At 33.9% G+C, this 5,341-nt stretch overlaps 1 pseudogene; it reads right to left on the reverse strand.

The window, feature by feature from the left end:
• Positions 1-2,488: 2,488 nt before the first annotated feature.
• LOC142330723 (uncharacterized) lies at positions 2,489-4,358 on the reverse strand (annotated as a pseudogene).
• Between the last annotated feature and the right edge of the window lie 983 nt (positions 4,359-5,341).

Consider the following 5,341-nt stretch of genomic DNA (forward strand, 5'->3'; position numbering starts at 1 on the left):
GAACGGATTAAGGCGTCTAATAACCACATCGCGTAGTCAACCGGTTCGAAATCCAGCCAGTTTTTTTTATTCTTTATTGGAGATAAAAAATAATATCTTAGTTGTTTCGTCTTTATTATCACCTTTAACCTCATAAAAAGCCGCAGTCGGGATTCCGTCATCGGCTTTATTATTGTAAAATTCAAATAATTCTTTTTATTCTTTTTTTTTACTACAATATCATGCTTTAAAGGCTTTCCCAGCATTTTAACATAATTGTTTAGTGTTAATTAGCTTAAAATCGGTGAAAATACCATATGAATCTTTTATTTCTTCGTAACATACATCGATTAATATGCTACTGCGCATGCGTAGAAAAACTGTAATTTACATTAAGTAGAAATTAAAGATCAGTGATATTATAATATCTATCTAAACCAATATATAAAAATAACTAATTATGAATGATTAACAGCTGCTATAGGGTATCCCTGACGTCATAGACGTATAGTATGTTAATACTATAAAAAAACATCTATAAAAAACTATGAATTGTGATGTAGAAGCTGTTTGATCGATAAATTTACTGTATTTTGCGGATATATATTAAATTATTTTAGTCTTGGAAATCTGAAGGAACATATATAATAAAGAATAAGATGTTTGTACCCCGATTTCTCTGAAAGTAATGATGACCGAGCGAATTGTGCTCGCGTTAGCATATCGAGAACTGTGGCACCTAGACGCATGGGACGCATATTTTTTTTGTATTTGATGATGAAATAAAATAAAAATATGTTTTTATTATCTAGTAACCACTCAGTTAACAGTTCTGATCACTATTAGATTTAAAACGATATTTTGAAAAAATCGGCCATCATTACTTTTAGCAAAAGCAGGATTATATGTGGTAAAAGTTGCGGATTGTTTTTTTTTTTTATAGTCGAGATAGCTACTGGCGTTATCTTATATATATTATACGTAAGAAACGGGTATATCTTACATTAGATAATTATTTCTAAAAAAGGGCGTATCTCGAAAACGGTGCGTCCGTTTTGAAAGGCTTAACCGAAAGGGAACTTTTCAACTTAGACTAGAACGATAGGTCCTAGTCCCATGCGTCTAGGTGCCACAGTTCTCGATATGCTAACGCGAGCACAATTCGCTCGGTCATCATTACTTTCAGAGAAATCGGGGTACAAACATCTTATTCTTTATTGTATATGTTCCTTCAGATTTCCAAGACTAAAATAATTTAATATATATCCGCAAAATCATCAAATACAAAAAAAAATATTGTGAGAAAAGGGCGTATCTCGAGAATGGTTGGACCTAGACGCATGAAACTAGCGGCTATCGTTCCAGGAAGTTGGAACGATAGCTTAACCGAAGCTTGAAGCCTTTCAAGCCTTTCTTACTTTAAAAATCACGTTATAAATGCTCAGGATGCACCGTTTTCAGATACGCTCCATTTTTTTATTTAATGAAAGATATATATAAATTTAAAATTAATCATGCTGTTTGCAGTTAAAACGTATATTTTACTATGAATTATTCAATAATTCAACTGTTTTAACATGCAAACTTAACGTAAACACATTCATCATTGAATGTAGCCGTTCATTAATGTATTCGAATAAACCCAATATATGAGACCCTCGGGTTCAAACGTCATTTGATTGTTGGTTATATGTTGTAATTTTATAGGCATTTCAAACCCTTGTTTTACTATTTATTTTTGAATAAATCCACTCTTTCAGCTTGTAAATTTAACTGGACAAATGTCACACAATCATTACTTTCATAGAAAGCAATGACGGTTGAACCCGAGGTTTTTATACTACTGATACGGTATGACATCATTAGGGGAGGAAACAAAGTAATTGATCGGGCGGCCGTCATACGAGATTGGTAGGATCTCTTATCAACGGGGCGTTGGACCCAACGCTTAATCAAACAGTTTGCACGCAAATTTTGCCAACTCAATTTCTGGCTAACACAGTTCTTAACGGGACACGGGGTCTTCAGATCATATCTTTTCGGGAGGAGGAGGGCTATCACTTCCGAGCGGAGACAATGACTCCCCTGAATATGTTGTGTTCAGGTGTTGACGGTGGATGGTCGAAAGAGGCATCTGCGAACAACTAACTGGACCTCTCGATGTAGACACGATGAAAACGACCTGCAATATGGGATAAGTTTTTAGAATCCTATAAAGACAAACATATTAAAGAATCAGCTTGGCGGGAAATATGTATGGCGTTGAATGAAGGGTTCCAGGCTATGGAGCAACAGCAAAGACAACAATATTGTAAGTTGAAGTTTTTTATTCTTTTTACTAAATTACAACAATTTTACATAAGCCTTTATAATATTAAAAACGTACTTTTTCGACATTAAATAATCATAGTTGCACAAAAAATAGCGTGTTTACTACGTATAATATCATTATTTAGACAACTTCATAATAACGTCATCATTATTATTATGACTTGACAACTTCATATTGTCAAGGAAGTGACCCAAATTCAGAAACAAAATAGTCAGCGAATATTGCCCTTACTGAATTAGCATCTTTGCCTCCCCGTCTAGTTTGTGCATTTGTCAAATTACGCAGATTATTTTTCTCTTGTTCTGAATAGGAGGCGTTCAAATTTAAACCATCTTTTCCATGGACAAAGCTATGTAATACTGTGCTAGCTTTAACAATCCAAATAGCTGTCTCAACACCCACATCTAAAGGCCTATGAAATATTCTCTATTTATTGGCTAAGATTCCAAAGCCACATTCTACGTATCTTCTAGCTCTTGTTAGGCGGTAACCCTCATCTCCAACTAGCACATACGTAACATCGGTATTTGAATGTTCCTTCAAAGGCCTTGGTGTCGGAGAATACAAATTATTTTCGGTTAACAGTTGCCAAAAAGTAGCCGTTTTAAAGATTGAAGAATCGCAGTCTGTACCATATGCTCCAACATTTGTATATATAAAACGATAATCTGAATCTACAACCTCTAACAATACAATTGAGAAATAGCTCTTGTAATTAAAATACACTGAGCCACTGAATGGAGGTTTTTTAATCCTGATATGTTTCCCGTCAACGGCACCAAGACAATGTGGAAAATTTGCTTTCGTCTGAAATCCGTTTGATATTTCCTCCTATGAGTCAGATGTGTCTGGTAATCGCACAAATTCGCTGTGCAGATTGTTCCATATTTCTTTCGTTACTTCCTTCAAAATGTTGCTGATAGTTGAAACACCAACTCTATAGAAATAAATGAATATGACGCCAAGCAATGATGAACAAATATCTGCACCAGACGCCAAATATCTGCAACAAATAAAAAAATTAAATTGCTTTTAATACCAAATTACTGTAAACTAAAACACGTAATGTAATATTGTTTTACAGTCAATCTATTTTTTTACAGGCAAACTAATTATCAAAAAGGGGACACAAACAAGAGATTCTTGGATGAAATCCATGAAAAGACAAAATCAACAAATAACTACTGGCTTTGCTTCAAAACCATCGCGTTTTTATATATACCATGAACAAATGGATTTTTTGAAAAAAATTATTACGGATACAACAGCCAGCCACGAAAGTACAGACAACAAAAACGAAGAAAGCAATGAGGTGCGCGAATATGCTGAAAACGAAGAAAACTACTAAACTGACCACCAACCAACAACCAAACCGGTTTCCTCTGGTGTAACAAAGAAAAGGAGAACGATGCTGAACTATGAATTGGATTCTAAAATGATAAAATTCATGGAACATCAAATGAATCTTTCAACTAAAGGTACAATTAATACACAAAGTGACCGCCATTTATAATTTTTTTACTAGCCTTTTACCTTCCTTGTCACTTACCGATGACCAGATTTTGGAATTTCAGTAAGGTGTAATAAGTTTGTTACAAAGAATCAAAAGAAGCACAATGGCACAATCGAATATTTCTCAACCGGAAACTTCTAAACAACTTCAAACTTACTTTCAAGCCCAACAAAATATGAACTATTGCGGTTGGCAAAATGTAGGTTATTTTACTGAGCCGTGTAACCAGTCTTTACCTCAATCACTGCAGTAACTGATAGTCGTAACTCGCCGTCAGTGTCATCACCAATGTCTAGCACGATTCAAGACACTAATTATTCGGATATTGATTTATCTTCGTTGTAATTTTTTTCATGCAGTTATCCGATTATTTTATTTACTTATTATTCTAAATGATTATATTTTTCTTGATTTTTTTATTATTTAAATTAATTTGGGGTTTTCTTATCACTTTGTTTACATGTAAGTTATCAAATTTAAGAAATAAAATTTGTATTGATGAAGAGAATAATTAAAAAATCTTACCTTAAACATATCGACAATATGTTTAATATGACATATGACATATGACAATATGTTTATCTGCATTGTTCTGCAGATATATGCTCCTTCTCATAGTCGTATTCTACCTCGTTAGATCCTTCCCTACTCTACTTAATAGGTAATCAAATAATTAATAGGCGACATTCGGAAATGTTTGAAAAATTCCAACTCATCATTTCTGAGTCTATACATTATTGTTTGGAAGGCACCACAACTACACCTTTCCTTCAAAATAGGATGTATCCAATATTTTTTATTTCGGTTTCTTAACTTTTGTTGACGGCGGCGATAGCAATACAAAAGAAAAACGTGTTCATATTGTTTACATCCATCTTCTACAATATCACAATCACGACTGGATAAAGAACGCGTGAAGGAAAACTGATCTGTGTGGAAAACACAGAATTCAATCGGTTGAATAAACGATTAGGCAAAAAATCTAATCCAAACCCCGTATCGTGTGAACAGAGCATTCGATTCGGCAAAATAAACGATCAGGCAAAACATCGAACCGAAACCGTATCGCGAACTAAGAACTATTAATTAAATATGTAGACATGAAATATTTTTACCCAACTGCCCAAAAAGGAGTGTAATGTATTTAGAATGTATGAATAAATGTTTCTTCCGCCGTAGCAGCTCAACAGCTGCGCCGATTTAGATGTATGACCCCGCATTGGAATCCTTACCGTTAGTGGGGTTTGTTATCGAGTTACGGCAAGCGGAAAATTTCGCGTGGGTTTCAGTTCCCACGGCGAAATTTCAATATATAAACTTGATGGTTTTTTTATATTTATTGACCTGAAAAATCGAATAATATTTTCCGTAAATGTATTTCCCGTAGTTTTCTTGATATCCAACGTAAAACAGAAAATTCAGTGACGTAAAATATTTTTTTAGGTTTAAAGTATAATAATATAGTGTGTTACGGTTTATCTTGATAAATGAATATAATTGATCCTTGTTCATTCGTG

This window comes from Lycorma delicatula, chromosome 9 (genome assembly GCF_047948215.1).
Source record: "Lycorma delicatula isolate Av1 chromosome 9, ASM4794821v1, whole genome shotgun sequence".
NCBI lineage: Eukaryota > Metazoa > Arthropoda > Insecta > Hemiptera > Fulgoridae > Lycorma > Lycorma delicatula.